The sequence below is a fragment of the Dama dama genome, chromosome 14 (assembly GCF_033118175.1).
Source record: "Dama dama isolate Ldn47 chromosome 14, ASM3311817v1, whole genome shotgun sequence".
Classification (NCBI taxonomy): Eukaryota; Metazoa; Chordata; class Mammalia; order Artiodactyla; family Cervidae; genus Dama; species Dama dama.
In genome coordinates this window covers 68,688,661-68,706,355 of record NC_083694.1, presented here as the reverse complement: position 1 = coordinate 68,706,355, position 17,695 = coordinate 68,688,661, and the positions used below count along the sequence as shown (strand labels likewise).

Genomic DNA, 17,695 nt, shown 5'->3' with positions numbered 1-17,695 from the left:
GTTGGAGCCCAAGAGAATGAAATCTGACAGTTTCCCCTAGCCCAGAAATGGTCATTGTTAACATTTTGTCTTTGCTCACAGATCTTGCAGAAATTCACCATTTATCTTCTATTTATGAGTTTTTTATACTATTATCCATGGAGTATAAAAATTAGTAGAAGCCAAAATCCTAGATATTTTATATAAAACATCTTCTAATTTATATTTCAAATATTTTTGAGGAATTAAAAGGTAATTGACACTATATAACGGTATTTGGGTCATCATTGTGAAAGCAAAAAACGAAAGCATCCCCAGTTGTCCCAAACTTGAGTTACATGCTCAAATCTTCAAAGAAGGAAAAAAGTGAAAGCAACAGGTGATTTTTTTCTCTATCATGTTATCAACAGGTCCCTAGAACTGATGTGACAGAGTACCACACACAGGTTGGCTTAAACAACAGAATTTATTCTCTCACAGTTCTCGGAGCCAGAAGTCTGAAATGAGGGTGTCAGCTGGACCATGCTCCTCTGAGACCCAGGGGAGAATCCTTCCTCGTCTGTTTCTGGTGGTGGCTGGCAGTCCCTGGTGTCCCCTGGCTGGAAGTGCATCATGGTAACCTCTGTGTCTGTCAGCACACGGCAGGCTCCCTGACTGCCATCTGTCTTGGTGTCTCTTTTTCTAAGAACATCAATCATACTGGATTTAGGACCCACTCCAATTAACTATGACCTCTTCTTAACTTGATTACAAGTTGACCTGGATTACTCTGCAAAGACTACATTTCTATATAAGGCCATATTCTGAGACAGTGGGGATTAAGACCTAAACATGTCTTTTGGAGGGCTACAGTTCAACCTCTAGCACCATTTCCTGTCCTCACCCACCCCAGCGGGTACGGTGTACTTTGTCTTGCCTGGACACCTCCCTGTCACTGTGACCAGCAGAGACGCTTCAGGCAGATATGTTCTGTGACACTTGTTGGGGGCGTCACCCTCTGCACGGCCCCTTTCACCACCACCAACCTTACAGCCCCTTCTCCTTTTCTCACCCCTTATCCCAGTCTTTTGTTGTTCGTTCTCGAAGTCGTGTCCGACTCTTTGTGACCCCAGGGACTGCAGCATACTAGCCTTCCCTGTCCTTCACTCTCTCTTGGAATTTGCTCAAACTCATGTCTGTTGAGTTGGTGATGCCATCCAACCAGCGCATCCTCTGTCCCCACTTTCTCTTCCTGCCTTAGTCTTTCCCAGCATCAGGGTCTTTTCCAATGAGTCAGTTTTTCCCATCAGGTAGCCAAAGAATTGGAGCTCCAGCATCAATCCACCCAATGAATATTCAGGATTGATTTCCTTCAGAATTGACTGGTTTGACCTCCGTGCTGTCCAAAGAGTCTGGTAAATAGTTTCAGGAATATTTACCAGAGCTGGTGGACTCACTCTGGTTTTCATAAGAACACAAACTAAAGGTAGAGATAGTATTCTGTAAAGGAAACAGATTTTTCTTCCCTCAATTTTCCAGATTGAGATTCAGAAACAATTATTGAGCATCTGTTACATGCAGGCACTGGGCCAGTTTGCTTTGATATGTGTGACATCATTTATTGTAAATGTTATACAACTTTTACTGATGAGAGAGTTTAAGGAGGTTGAGTCACACAGTAGGTAAATTTCAAAGTAGGGTTTTAAATTCCTAAATGACAGGTTGAAGGTAGGAAGATTGTAATAAATATTCTGGCTCCAGTTTTGGTGTTTAACTGCTGACAAACTTTAAGCCCCACCCTCCTTCATCTCCCTGTGTCCCATCTCTGGGCAAACCGACAAGAAAACAGACTCTCCTTCCCTGGGTGCTGGCGGCAAGTTCAAACCATGTAAACCCAGCCCTATCCACCCTAGCCCTGCCCCAACCATGTGCGTGCGTGCTGAGTCACTTCAGTCGTGTCTGACTCTTTGAGACACTATGGACTGTAGCCCACCAGGCTCCTCTGTCCATGAGATTCTCCAGGCAAGAATACTGGAGTGGGTGGCCATGCCCTCCTCCAGCGGAATCTTCCTGACCCAGGGATTGAACCTATGTCTCTTATGTCTCCTGCATTGGCAGGCAGGTTCTTTACTGCTAGCACCTGGGAGGCCCAATGGAAACCAAAGCCATTTGTCCTTCCCTTTGTTTAGGCAATTGCAGAACAGCTAGGGCGCCTGCTATCCCCCAGAAATCCTCATTGTGTGATTAGTAAAACTCTTCTTAGCTTCTTGGTGCATGTGTGGCATCCACATTTCTCAGCCCCTGAACCACTTTTGCAGAGGGTTGATGGTGCTCTGTGGGGTAACCATGGATAAAACTACTCAAGCAAATTGCGTGCTGCTGTGCTGACCCTCAGAGGACGGTCGTGAATACATAGTCAGCATACGTTTGGCTGAGGAGATTTGAAGCTGTGCGTTTGTGACTCAGGCCCTTTCTCCCCTGGCTGTCTACTTGGTGGGGGTGGGGAAAATGTTCCCCCACTTGTGTTTTTCTGCTGTCATTTCACCCCTCTGGGTCCATTACTCATCGATAAAGATCTTCAGTTTTGCCCTCAATATCCATTCTGCTTATTCAGTGCTATCAGGTTTTTATCCCAAGCCCCTCAATCCATATGCATTATGTGTAAAGCCCCGCAAGCTGATTGATATGCATACCACCATGTGCATTCATTCTCCAGCAGTTGTTTTTTTTTTCTCCAAGGGAGAATATATTTGTTCTATAGAGAAATTAGTGGCTGTATGTATTGCACGTGTCTTAATACAAAATGCAGGATTAATTGTTAAATTGCACAGAGGTCTGAAAGTGCATTATGCAAAATGCAAAAACTGGTTGTAATATAAATGTTTGAATTAACATGCCTGCATGCAGAAATGTTCAGGGAATTTGTAGTTCAATTAAAATGACACCAGAATTGAGCCTTTTAAAAACAAGACCATTCCCAGCATAATGATTTTATAATTTATTCAGACTCGGGCATCTACCACCGTTGAATTTTGGGTTAAATAACCCAGTTGGGGTATACGAAAACAGCTTACAGTAACACAGATCCTTGGAATAAGCCCAACTGTATCATCTTGGCCTCAGCCATGTAAATAATTGAGGCATGTACAAGGGATATTTAGCACAATTTTGGCTATATATTCAACTCTCGTACATAGTACATGAGGATTATCCTTAGACACCTGGCTGTCTTCAGAGAGCATTTGAATCCCACTCTGGGTGGCTTCTGACCGCCCAGCATCCAGAGGCATCCGTTTTTCCCCATGACTAAATGGTCTTAGGTACGTAGACTCATTTCCAGGAGTCTAAGCATAGCATGATTAGAAAGGAGTTCACAAAACAAGCCTTGAATACATATCAGCTCCCAAAGAGTAACCAAGATAGGTCTGTGTTGGTCCGACCGAGGCAGCTCCAGCACAGTGCCGGCCACGCTGAATCCAGCAGTGATTGGTGTCCCTGGAGGCAGACCCTGCCATGGCTGTGGCAGACCTTTCTGTACAAAGATGACCCTCAGACCATGGGATGCAGGGAGTGCAGTGTTTTTTCATTTATGAGGCTGGGCTGCTTGGAGCCATCCGCACAGCCCACCCTGTGCCTGAAATTGTCTCAGGCAGTGACCGCGTGGAGGTCAGTCACGTATAGATGTCAACTAGCTTGTCTGGCTTATGGGAAATGGGAAGGCAGCACGTTGGAATGCTGGGCACGGGGATCCAGGTTGGTGCTCCAGAAATCGTGCTGTTGACAAACAGTAATGCTGATGGGATGACAGGTTTAAATAACAGCAGCAAGTTTGGGATTAGAAACAACAAAATAGCAAAATGTTTATGCAGGCAGAGTACATTCTGGATTTGTGGCTCCATATCTCTTCAAGCCAGAAAGGGGCTTGTTCAATGGCAAGTTTTAGGCATAAGGAAACCTGTTTCAACTTAAAGGTTTTGAGATGTGTAAGTACATCCTTGCCAGAATTTTGCTGTCTTCAGGCATCCTACTGAATGAATGGAGACATCATGATTTTGTGAGTATGATTCTGGTTTTAAAGAATACAGGCAGTGCAGAGAAGTTAGTATAAATAGCTAACATGAGGTGAAAGTCAGGATTCCTGAGTCCCAGGGCAGGGCCCTTTTCTGGGGCTGAGAGTTCTGGCTCCTGAAACTGGCCCAACCACGGCGGTAGGTAATATTACTCCTTTCTGCTTTGTGGTTCCTCATCCTAGAGAGAGAACGGAAGTAGGATATTTTAAAATTTATTTTTAAAGATTCTGTTAAACAGGTGCATTCTTGGATCTAACAAAGTGGAGAGCACAGTCTGATTATTTTTTCTTAAAAGGACAAAGATAATACAAAGGCTTTTTGTTTGTACCTTTGGGATTTAGCCAGGTGTGAACACATTTAAGGGGATTCAGCTACAACTCTTTTCAGAATGTTTGGAAGTTTTTGGAAAAAGAGCTATTTTGTATTTGAAAGCTAGTTGATTTACAGAATTGTCAGGTATTCAAAAAAGTGACTCAGTTATGTATATACGTATTTTTTTACAGATTATTTACAGTCACCAGTGTGGGTGACTGCAAGATATTGAATGTAGTTCCCTGTGCTATACCGTAAATCCTTGTTGCTTATCCATTTTATGTATAATAGTTTGTATCTGTTAATCCTCAACTCCTAATTTATTCCCCTCACCTCCCCTTCCATTTTAGTAACCACAGGTTTTCTCCATCTGTGAATCTCTGTTTTGTATATAGATTCATTTGTATTATTTTTTAGATTCTACATCTAAATGATATTGCTTCCCTTATGGCTCAGCTGGTTAAAGAATCCACCTGCAATGTGGGAGACATGGGTTCAATCCCTGGGTTGGGAAGATCCCTTGTCGAAGGGAAAGGCTACCTACTCCAGTATTCTGGCCTGGAGAATTCCAGGGACAGTATGGTCCATGGGGTCACAAAGGGTTGGACACGGCTGAGCGACATGCACTTTCACTTTCTAAATGATATTATGCGATATTTGTTTTTCTTTGTGTGACTTACTTCATTTAGTGTGATATTCCCTAGGTCCATCCATGTTGCTGAAAATGGCAATATTTCATTCTTTTTATGGCATCACTTCATGGGAAATAGATGGGGAAACAGTGGAAACAATGGCAGACTTTATTTTTGGGGGCTCCAAAATCACTGCAGATGGTGATTGCAGCCATGAAATTAAAAGATGCTTACTCCTTGGAAGGAAAGTTATGACCAACCTAGACAGCATATTAAAAAGCAGAGACATTACTTTGCCAACAAAGGTCCGTCTAGTCAAGGCTATGGTTTTTCAAGTGGTCAGGTATGGATGTGAGAGTTGGACTGTAAAGAAAGCTGAGCACCGAAGAACTGATGCTTTTGAACTATGGTGTTGGAGAAGACTCTTGAGAGTCCCTTGGACTGCAAGGAGATCCAACCAATCCATCCTAAAGGAGATCAGTCCTGGGTGTTCACTGGAAGGACTGATGCTGAAGCTGAAACTCCCGTACTTTGGCCACCTCATGCTAAGAGTTGACTCATTGGAAAAGACCCTGATGCTGGGAGGGGTTGGGGGCAGGAGGAGAAGGGGACAACAGAGGATGAGATGGCTGGATGGTATCACTGACTCGATGGACGTGGGTTTGAGTAAACTCCGGGAGTTGGTGATGGACAGGGAGGCCTGGCGTGCTGCAATTCATGGGGTTGCAAAGAGTCGGACATGATTGAGCGACTGAACTGAACTGAATATTCCATTATATATATCACATTATAAAGATATATATATACACACACACACATATATATATGTATAAAATGTGGCACATATATATGTGATATATGTATGTATATATGTGAGATGTGATTTTATATGTCACATATCCTTAAACTGTTGTTGGGCACTTGGGTTGTTTACATGTGCCAGCTATTGTAAATAGTGCTGCTATGAACATTGGGGTGCACATATCTTTTCAAATTAGAGTTTTTGTCTTTTTCACACATATGCCCAGCAGTGGGATTCCTGGTTACATGGTAGCTCTAATTTTAGTTTTTTAAGGAACCTCCCTGCTATTTTCCATAGTGGCTGTACCAGTTTACATTCCCACCAACAGTGTAGGGGAGGGTTCCCTTTTCTCTATACCCTCTCCAGCATTTATTATTTGTAGGAATTTTGATGATAGCCATTCTGACAAGTGTGAGGTGATACTTTGATGTGGTTTTTATAAAACTTTTTAAGTATAGTTGATTTACAGTGTTGTTGTTAGTTTCTGGTAAATAGCAAACTGATTCAGTTATTCTTTTTCATATTCTTTTCCATTATGGTTTATTACAGGATAATGAATATAGTTCCTTGTGCTCTACGGTAGAACCTTGTTTATCTATTTTATATATAGTAGTTTGTATCTGCTAATCCCAAACTCCTAATTTACCCCTCACCCATCTGCTTTCCCCTTTGGTAATCATAGGTTTGTTCTCTCTGCCTGTGAGTCTGTTTCTGTTTGGTAAAGAAGTTCATTTGTTTCATATTTTAGGTTCCACATATAAGTGATATCATATGATAATTACCTTCCTCTGACTTAAATTTCACTTAGAGTGATAATCTCCAGGTCCGTCCATGTTGCTGTCAGTGGTATTATTTCATTGTTTTGTGTGGTTGAGTGGTATTCCACTGTGTGTGTGTGAGTATGTCACATCTTTTTTATCCATTCATCTGTAGATGGACATGCAGGTTGCTTCCATGTGCCGGCTATTGTGAGTAGTGCTGCAGTGAACATGCGTGCACGCTCAGTCACGTCTGATTCTCTGTGACCCCATGGACTGTAGTCTGCCAGTCTTCTTCTCCAGGGGATCCTCCCAACCCAGAGATCAAACCTGGGTCTCCTGCACTGCAGGCAGAGTCTTTACCGTCTGGGCCATTGCTCTCCACAGTGGTTGCATTAACATTTTCACTAACAGTGTAGAAGAGTTCTCTTTTCTCCATACTCTCTCCAGCGTTTAGTATGTGTGGACTTTTTAATGATGGCCCCTCTGATGGGTGTGAGGGGATAGCTCATTGTAGTTTTGATTTGCATTGCTCTGTGTTGATATTCTTGATGTTGAACATCTTTTTATGTATCTATTGACCATCTGTATGCCTTCTTTGAAGAAATGTCAGTTTAGGTCTTCTGTCCATTTTTAGATTGGGTTGCTTAGTTTTTGATATTTGAACTGTATGTATATCTTGGATGTTATTAAACCCTTGTCCATTGTATCATTTTCAAATATTTCCTCCCATTCCAAAGGTTGTCTTTTTGTTTTGTTGATGGTTTCCTTTGCTGTGAAAAACTTTTAAGTTTGATTAGTTCCCATTTGTTTATTTTTGCTTTTATTTCTGGACAAAAGGCATTTTGATCTCTTTCTAGATCAACTGGATATCCCTGTATAGCTACTAATTTAGACAAGATAAGCTGTCAAACCCTTCCCTCTTTAGTAAGGTGATGAAGAAGATAGGGAGTGAACTGGAGATATGTGGTCACTAGGCAGGCCTGTGCTTTATTAACTTATTTGCTTCATAGCACACTCCTCCTCTAGTTGGTCCAGGTAGGCCAAAATTATTTTTTTTAAACAACAACAACATATTCTCATATTATACATGTAGAAGGAGAAAAAGAAGATAATTCACTATAAGAAACATTACTGATTAAATGTTGTGTTGATAACAAAGGAAACTATAAGCAAGGTGAAAACACAGCCCTCAGAATGGGAGAAAATAATAGCAAACGAAGCAACAGACAAAGGGTTAATCTCAAAAATATACAAGCAACTCCTGCAGCTCAATTCCAGAAAAATAAATGACCCAATCAAAAAAATGGGCCAAAGAACTAAACAGACATTTCTCCAAAGAAGACATACAGATGGCTAACAAACACATGAAAAGATGCTCAACATCACTCATTATCAGAGAAATGCAAATCAAAACCATAACAAGGTACCATTACACGCCACTCAGGATGGCTGCTATCCAAAAGTCTACAAGCAATAAATGCTGGAGAGGGTGTGGAGAAAAGGGAACCCTCTTACACTGTTGGTGGGAATGCAAATTAGTACAGCCACTATGGAGAACAGTGTGGAGATTCCTTAAAAAACTGGAAATAGAACTGCCATATGACCCAGCAATCCCACTTCTGGGCATACACACCGAGGAAACCAGATCTGAAAGAGACACGTGCACCCCAGTGTTCATCGCAGCTCTGTTTATTGTAGCCAGGACATGGAAGCAACCTAGATGCCCATCAGCAGATGAATGGATAAGGAAGCTGTGGTACATGTACACCATGGAATATTACTCAGCCATTTAAAAGAATTCATTTGAATCAGTTCTAATGAGATGGATGAAACTGGAGCCCACTATACAGAGTGAAGTAAGCCAGAAAGATAAAGACCATTACAGCATACTAACACATATATATGGAATTTAGAAAGATGGTAATGATAACCCTACATGCAAAACAGAAAAAGAGACACAGATGTACAGAACAGACTTTTGGACTCTGTGGGAGAAGGAGACGGTGGGATGTTCTGAGAGAACAGCATTGAAACAAGTATACTATCAAGGGTGAAACAGACCACCAGCCCAGGTTGGATGCATGAGACAAGTGCTCAGGGCTGGTGCACTGGGAAGACCCAGAGGGATGGGATGGGGAGGGAGGCGGGAGGGGGGGATCGGGATGGGGAACACATGTAAGTCCATGGCTGATTCATGTCAATGTATGGCAAAAACCACTACAATATTGTAAAGTAATTAGCCTCCAACTAATATAAATGGAAAAACAAAAACAAAATCCCTTTTATGTGACTCTCCCAATGGTACTATAAGGAATGAAGGCAACAGAAGTGGCAATATAGCATAATAGTTAAGATCTACACTTTGGAATAAATGGTATCTGAAGCCAAAAAAATAAATAAATGTTGTGTTGAGAAGCCCTATTTAATTGTCTGTTGAGAGCTATACAGTCTCATCTCTGGGGGAAGAGAAGACCCAGCTCAGAAGGGAGCCTGGAGCTGTCAGAAAAAAAAACAAAAACAGATCAAGACTCTGACTATGGGAGAAATAGCACTTGGGTGAGAACTCTACAGCTGATTCTCTTTAAAGGGCGAGCCCCCCAGGTCCTGGGTCCCTCCTCTGTGCATGGCATTCTCCCCCATTCCCCTCTCCAGGCTCACACTATTATTCTTTCTCCTTCCCTAGTCTTCCTGCTACCCAGGGAGCGCTCATCAGGCTTGGGACTAAAATTGGGAGTTAAGTGAGGCACAGCATAAGGGCTAGTCAGGAAATTAGAGATCATGCCTGATATTTCAAACAGAGGGATTTAATACAGAGAGTTACACACCTATCAGAAGACTAAAAGAGCCAAAAGGGACCCTGGAATAACCCAGATATGAGCCACTATAGAAAGTGGCGACTAAGCCTCGGGCTGGGGAATTCCAAAAGGAAGGGGTGGGACCCCTGGCCCGTGGGAGCTCAGAGAAGAGGCTCCTGGAGGCCGGTGTTCAGATCTCGGAGGGTTGCCCTCTGGCTCATACTTGAACCTCAGACCAGGTGATGCTGGGGCTGGTCCTTGGACCTCCAGGGAGGCAGATGCTGCTGAGGTTGAGAGAGTCAGTGGGAGCTGGAGTTGGAAGCCGCTGATGCCTTCTGGTGCTGGAGAGACACAAGAACGGGGAAGAGAAAGGAGTCCATTTTTCCTCCCCTCTTCCTCCTCCATGCCAGGAGAAATTGCTCAGAATTGAGGAATAAAACAAGCTTAATGATCCGTCCTGGACCAACCTAGAGAAGAACATAGAAAACCCCGCTTTCACAGTAATAAAGCAAGCACCTGGACTTGGCCACTTGGTAACCTCTGGGCCAGAGCTTGGTTGGCAGTAAAGGAAACCCAGAGAAGGGGCTGGTGGCGTGAGCAGGAGATGGAAGTCTTACAACAGCCCCGAGTTCTCGCACTAGGACCCATTGCATAGTGTGCGTGCGGCTAATTTACGTAATCCTGGCTCCCATCCATTGGGACTGGCTCAGAACTGAAGGAAGACCTAACTGTCAAGGGGTGAGGAGGGTTTAAGTAATTGGAACTGAAGCTAGATATAGCTTCCCAGGTGGTGCTCGTGGTAAAGAAGCTGCCTGCCAATGCAGGAGACTTAAGAGACACAGGTTCAATCCCTGGGTCAGGAAGATCCCCTGGAGGAGGGCAAGGCAACCCACTCCACTATTCTTTTTTTTTTCAAATGTTGTGTGTGTGTGTGTTTTGAAGAATAAATAGTCAGTTTTATTGGGCTCAGACTAGGAATCCACAGCCATGGGTATACATGTATCCCCTCCCTTTTGAACCTCCCTCCCGTCTCCCTCCCCACCCCACCCCTCTAGGTTGATACAGAGGCCTGTTTGAGTTTCCTGAGTCATACGGCAAATTCCAGTTGGCTGTCTGTTTTACAGACAGTAATGTAAGTCTCCACATTACTCTTTCCATACATCTCACCCTCTCCTCCCCTCTCCCCATGTCCGTAAGTCTATTCTCTAGGTCTGTTTCTCCATTGTTGCCCTGTAAATAAATTCTTCAGTACTATTTTTCTAGATTCTGTATATGTGCATTAGAATACGATATTTATCTTTCTCTTTCTGACTTACTTCACTCTGTATAATAGGTTCTAGGTTCATCCGCCTCATTAGAACTGACTCAAATGCATTCCTTTTTATGGCTGAGTAATATTCCATTGTGTGTATGTACCACAACTTCTTTATCCATTCATCTGTTGATGGGCATCTAGGTTGCTTCCATGTTCTGGCTATTGTAAATGGTGCTGCAGTGAACAATGGGATACATGTGTCTTTTTCAATTTTGGTTTCCTTGGGGTATATGCCTAGGAGTGGGATTGCTGGGTCATATGGTGGTTTTATTCCTAGTTTTTTAAGGAATCTCCGTACCGTCTTCCATAATGACTGTATCAATTTACATTCCCACCGACAGTGCAAGAGCATTCCCTTTTCTCCACACCCTCTCCAGCATTTACTGTTTGTAGACTTTGTGATGATGGCCATTTTGACTGATGTGCGGTGATATCTCTTTGTAGTTTTCATCTGCATCTCTCTAATAATGAGCGATGTTGAGCAGCTTTTCATGTGTTTGTTAGCCATCGGTATGTCTTCTTTGGAGAAATGTCTGTTTAGGTCTCTTTCCCACTGTTTGATTGGGTTGTTTGTTTTTCTGGTATTGAGCTATATGAGCTGCTTGTATATTTTGGAAATTAATCCTTTGTCCATTGTTTCATTTGCTATTATTTTCTCCCGTTCTGAGGGTTGTCTTTTCACCTTGCTTATAATTTCCTTTGCTGTGCAAAAGCTTTTAAGTTTAATCAGGTCCCACTTGTTTACTTTTGTTTTTATTTCCACTACTCTAGGAGGTGGGTCATAGAGATCTTGCTTTGATTTATATCATCAAGTGTTCTGCCTATGTTTTCCTTTAAGAGTTTTATAGTTTCTGGTCTTACAGTTAGGTCTTTAATCCATTTTGAGAGAAATGTGGAACACTTCACGAATTTGCATGTCATCCTTGTGCAGGGACCATGCTAATCTTCTCTGTATCATTCCAATTTTAGTATATGTGCTGCCAAAGTGAGCACCCACTTTATTGTTCTGGCCTGGAGAATCCCATGGACAGAGGAGCCTGACGGGCTACAGTCTATAGGGTTGCAAAGAGTTGGACATGACCAAAGCAACTTAGCACACACACATGAGTTGCCCACCTCCACTGGGAAATTTGCATGAGAGAAAGGCTTCAGAGCTAAGCCTTGCCTGCCCCCTAATTCAATATTAAAGTAGGCAGTGGATGGGATGGATAGAAGGAAAAAGAGGGGGGAGGGGAGGGAGGCAAAGGGAGAGAGCATGGAAGGAAGAAAAGGATGGAGGGAGGGGGAAAAGGGAGTAGCAGGCAGGCTAATAAAGCCTTGCTCCAGTTCCCAGCTGAAGGGCCGAGTGGAGTGAGAATATAAGTGTACAGTCTTTCTGGCCTGGCTCACTGAGCACTCTCTGCAGAGATGCCGATGCTAATAGTAACGAAGTTTGTCTTGATTTCTTCACTTAATAAATATTCGGAAACGGGGGACACCGAGCTGCTCTAGAAGACAGAAGCTGTGCCGGCCGTGTTCTTCTGGCCCTCGTCCCAGCACGGGGGCCCCTGGGGTGCTCAGGGTGGCTGCTCCCATCTTGGCAGCTTGTCCCCTGGCCTGTCCCTGCCTGTGGCCAGCTTCCCACCGACTCAGTGCCCTTGACCTCAGACTTGCTGATGGTTGCAGGACACCTGTCAGGCTGGGCAATAGTAATAACCACTCTCACCCTTAAAATCTGGGAGAAAAAGGCCCCCACTTAGTAGGAAAGTAGCAAAAGGACTTGGACGGACAGTTCTCAGAAAGAGGAAACACAGATGGCTCTGAAACGAATGAAAAGATGCTCAACCTCACTTTTTTTTAAATTGAAGTGTCATTGACATATAAAATTATATTAATTTCAGGTATATAAGGAGTCAGTATTTGTATATCAACCTCAACCTGGGAAATGCAAATTACAAGCTCTAGATTGCAAAGATCAAAAAATTTAACCTCATATATTTAGCTCATGGTGACTCCTCTGTAGGGAATGGTTTGGAAGTATCTACCAAAACTGAGCCAGCCATTCTACTTGTAGGGATTTGCCATTCAGATATACTTTTATACATGTGAAATGAAATATTATACAAAGACATTCATTGCAGCATTTTTTGTAACAGCAAAAATTAGAATGGACCTAATGCCCATAAGAGGGAGTCAGTTAAATTATGGTACATAAATTCAGAAATTTCCATAGCCATTAAAAAGGATGAAGAGATGTTACATGTATCTACATGGAACAATCCACAGTATATAAAACCTTAAAAAATAAGGAAATGAACAGTGCATGTAGTATTTGTGTTCAAGATAATATATATTTCAGAATGAAAAGTTAAAAACCATTTAAATTATTTGTGTGTATATGTATGCATTTGTGTGCATGTGTATATATGGATATGTATGTTATACTTATGTGTGCATAGAATATCCCTGGGAGTAGAAACACGGAACTGAAAACAGATCTTCTAGGGAAAGGGGTTAGGTGGACTGGACATGGAGGTTGGAAGATGGAGATTTACTTTTCCCTGCTTACTCTTTGGAACATTTGAATTTTATAATTGTGTGTTACCTGGTCAGAAAATGAACAGATTAAAATCTGGGGTGAAAAATCCATTCTAAGTCTTGCTGGGTAGATGGTCTTTCTGGAGGGCAGGCCTTCTTCCATTGAGGGGGGGTTTATCCAGAGGCTGGAAATTACTGGAAGGCATGTGCTCAGGAATAGCTCGCCATGGCTGCCCTTCCGGCGCAGACACGGGTGATGGTCGGAATCCAGGCAGTCCACATTTCCTCCGCCCTGTCTGCTCCTGCACCCTTCACAGCCAGGCTCTCAGTGCTCTGGAGCTCTGGAGCTCAGAATGGAGCTCTGAGCACAGATGCCAGTTCCCCTACCATTTTACCCAGCCCTCGACATGACGTCCAGCTCACAGAAACATCTTCCGCATTGGGAAATACCCTGTGGTCCTGACACCTTTTTACACGGAATTCCTGTGTCTGTAACCGTAAGTCAGCCTTTTAATGTCTGCAGCATCTCTGGCCTCACCCAGTGTGTATGTAGTAAGAGCTCCATAAGTATCGAAGGATGAGTCTCAAGGATGAGTAGTTTATGATGGGATCCTTCCCAGCCATTACAGTAAGGATGGAGCCAAATCTTCCCAAATGAGACCCAGGGCAGCCCCCTAGGGGAAGGAGAAGCAGTGAAAGATGCCAACATTATAGCTCAAACCTCCACCCAGGGGTATCATGGGAGACCCTGAGAGGGGACCATCACAGTCCCCTCTTGCATCAGCAGCTACGTAGCTGGGACACAAGATTGGAAGGACTGGATGGATGTGATGGGTCAGATGGAGGGAAGTCCAGATCCACGCGGTAGAGCTGACCTTCACAGACGCCGCCTTGTCCCTTGTAGAGGAATCCGAGAAAGGGCCTGGCGGGCTGGTTCCACGCCCTGAGCTGACCCACACCGCGGGAGCAGCTGGGAACTCGGCAAGGAGTCCGGAGTCTAATAGTGTGCTCCGAGGTCACAAACAGAACCGCGTCAGAAAGCACGGCAGCTGAGATCCCTTCCCTGGAGGCCGACGACTAATCCCGTGGAAAGACTACCGGGAAGAGAGTAAACAGTGGGGCGAGTTTCCCCGAAGGAGCCCGGCCTCCCACCCCTCCTGCTGGCTAAGCAGGAAGCCCGGAGGACTCGGCGGGGAAGGGTGCACAAATCTAATTAGTGACTGCTGCTGAGTGAAAGCCGCTCAGTCGTGTCCAACTCTCTGTGACCCCGTGGACTATACAGTCTGTGGAATTCTTCAAGCCAAAATACTGGAGTGGGTAGCTGTTCCCTTCTCCAGGGATCTTCCCAACCCAGGGATCGAACCCAGGTCTCCCGAACTGCAGGTGGATTCTTTACCAGCTGAGCCACCAGGGAAGCACAGGAAAGCTGGAGTGGGTAGCCTATCCCTTCTCCAGCGGATCCTCCCAACCCAGGAATGGACCTGGGGTCTCCCGCATTGCAGGCTGGTTCTTTACCAACTGAGCTATCAGGGACTCCAGCTAACTATTTGTTAATTCTAACATCCCCGAGAGATCCAGGCTGCCCTTGCCTTGTTCCTCCTCGTCTCCATGTCAGCAGAGCCCTGTCCTGTCTTCTCTGCCCCTAAAACACTGGTTTCAGCTGTGTCATTCTGAGCGGCTAGGCAGGGGAGGAAGAGAACTTAACCTGTGAGCATCCCCCGTGAGACTGCTGAAGCTTTGCTCCCTGTCAAGGCTTGCATGGGCTCAGGAACATCCGGGCTGCCCAGGTGAATGGGGTGCCAGAAGGGACCCTTGGCCGCGAGGGGCACATCCCAGCCTGGGCTCGGAGCAGGGGCAGTGCTGGCCTGTGGTTCCAGGCAGACCCCCTCAGGGCCATTGGCCAGAGTCAGTAGGAACACAGTGTTCTTCCGGAATGGCATCTTCAAGGCACAAAATGTTGTTCTCTGTAATGAAAAGAGTGTCTGAGTCACTTTATTTTTATTTATTTATATCAATTATCTCTCTTTTATAAAGTTCTGATAGTAGGGTTTAACCTTTGCCATTCATTAAAAAGTTTCGAGTGGAGCTTTCTCAGACTATTTTCCCCTGCTACTCCTAAAACAAGGACAGCGGATATGTGTGAGTCACTTTACATGTCAGGTAAATAAATACCTTTGTAAGCCCCTCACACTAAGAATCTGCTGCATCTGGTGATATTTCTAGAACACTGCCTTCTGATCCCAGCCCAGACAGGGTACCCTTCCCTCCCCACTCCTGCCTGCAGGGCTCTTTCAGTGTAACCTCAGTCTTTGTACTTTTCCTGGGGCAGGGGGAGGGGAAGAGGATTTGAAGACTTGAATTTTACAGGGCTGTAATCTCTACGATTCCTGCCAAAAAGCAATTGTCTTCTGATTTCATGGCTGCAGTCACTGTCTGCAGTGACTTTGGAGCCCAAGAAGAGGATATCTATCACTGTTTCCACCTTTTCCACTTCTATTTGCCATGCAGTAATGGGACTGGATGCCATGATCTTAGTGGGTTTTTTGTTTTTTTTTAATATTTAGTCTTAAGCTGGCTCTTTCACTCTCCTCCTTCACCGTCATCAAGAGGCTCTTTAGTTCCTCTTCACTTTCTGCCATTAGAGAGGTTTCATCTGCATATCTGAGGTTGTTGATGTTTCTCCCACCTATCTTGATTCCAGCTTATAACTCATCCAGCCCGGCATTGCTCGTGATGTGCTCAGCGTGTAGGTTAAAGGAGCAGGGTGACAGCAGACAGCCCTGGCGTACTCCTTCCTCTGTCTTGAACCAATCAGTTGTTCCATACAGGGGTCGTTCTGTTGCTTCTTGACCTGCATACAGGTTTCTTAGGAGACAGGTAAGATGGTCTGGCATTCCCGTCTCTCTTAAGAGCTTTCCAGAGTTTGTCATGATCCACACAGTCAAAGGCTTTAGCGTAGTCGATGAAACAGAGATAGAGGTTTTTCTGAAATTTCCTTGCTTTCTCTGTAATCCAGTGAAAGTTGGCAATTTGCTCTCTAGTTCCTCTTCCTCTTTTAAACCCTGCTTGGGCATCTGCAAGTTCTTGGTTCGCATAATGCTGAAGCCTAGCGTTTAAGATTTTAAGCGTGACCTTACTAGCATAGGAGATGACTGCAGTTGTCCCATGGTTTAGCACATTCTTTGATACTACCCTTCTTGGGGATTGGGATGAGGACTGACCTTTTCCAGTCCAGTGGCCGCTGCTGGGTCTTCCAGATTTGCTGACATAGTGAATGCAAAATCTTGATGGCATCATCCTGTATGGATTTGAATAGTTCTGCTGGAATTTCATCTCATTCACTAGCTTTCTTAAGGCCCACTTGATTTCGCACTCCAGAACGTCTGGCTCTGGGTGACTAACCACACCATTGTAGTAATCTGGTTCATTAAGACCTTTTTCATACAGTTCTTCCATGTATTCTTTTCATCTCTTCTTGATCTCCTCAGGTCTACCAGGTCTCTACCATTTTTACCCCTTATTGTGCCCATCTTTGTGTGGAATGCTCCCTTGATGTTTCCAGTGTTCCTGAAGAGATCTCTAGTCTTTCCCCGTTTGTTGTTTTCTTCTGTTATTAAGCATTGCTCATTGAAGAAGGCCTTCTTGTCTCTCCCAGCTGTTTTTTGGAACTCTGCATTTAATTGGATGTACTTCTCCCTCTCTCTCTTGCTTCTCACTTCTCTTCGTTCTTCCACTCTTTGTAAAGCCGCCTCAGACAAGCACACTGCCTTCTTGCTTTTCTTTTTCTTTGGGATGGTTTTGTTCGCCACCTTCTATACGATATGGACCTCTGTCCATCGTTCTTCAGGCACGCTGTTAACTAGATCTAGTCCCATCAATCTATTCGTTACCTCTACTGCAAATTCATACGAGAATTGATTTAAGTCATACCTGGCTGGCCTATTGTTTTTCCTGGTTTTCTTTAAGTTAAGCCTGAGTTTTACTAGGAGAAGCTGATGATCTGAGCCACAGTCAGCTCCAGGTCTTGTTTTTGCTGACTGTATACAGCTTCTCGATCTTCACCTACAAAGAGTGTAATCAGTTTGATTTCGGTATGGACCATTTGGCAGGAGAAAAATGACAAACCTAGACAGTGTGTTGAAAAGCAGAGACATTACTCTGCTGACAAAGGTCCGCACAGTAAAGGCTATGGTCTTCCCAGTGGTCATGAATGGTTGTGAGAGCCGGACCGTAAAGAAGGTAAAACTCCAAAGAATTAATGCCTTTGAACTGAGGTGCTGGAGAAGACTCCTGAAAGTCCCTTGGACTTTCCGGGAGATCAAACCAGTCAATCTTAAGGGTCATCAGTTCAGTTCAGTCTCTCAGTTGTGTCCGACTCTTTGCGACCCCATGAATCGCAGGCCTCCCTGTCCATCACCAACTCCCGGGGTTTACTCAAACCCATGTCCATCGAGTCGGTGATGCCATCCAACGATCTCATCCTCTGTCGTCCCCTTCTCCTCCTGCCCCCAATCCCTCCCAGCATCAGGGTCT

General features: G+C 44.2%; 1 protein-coding gene and 1 non-coding gene across 2 annotated transcripts in view; one reads left to right on the top strand and one right to left on the bottom strand.

The window, feature by feature from the left end:
* HHAT (hedgehog acyltransferase) overlaps positions 1-17,695 on the top strand; it is a 338,119-nt gene that overhangs the window by 304,319 nt on the left and 16,105 nt on the right. The window lies entirely within an intron of this gene.
* Positions 11,532-11,638, bottom strand: LOC133069787 (U6 spliceosomal RNA). Its single transcript, XR_009696001.1, has one exon. It is a non-coding gene; the product is annotated as a U6 spliceosomal RNA (small nuclear RNA).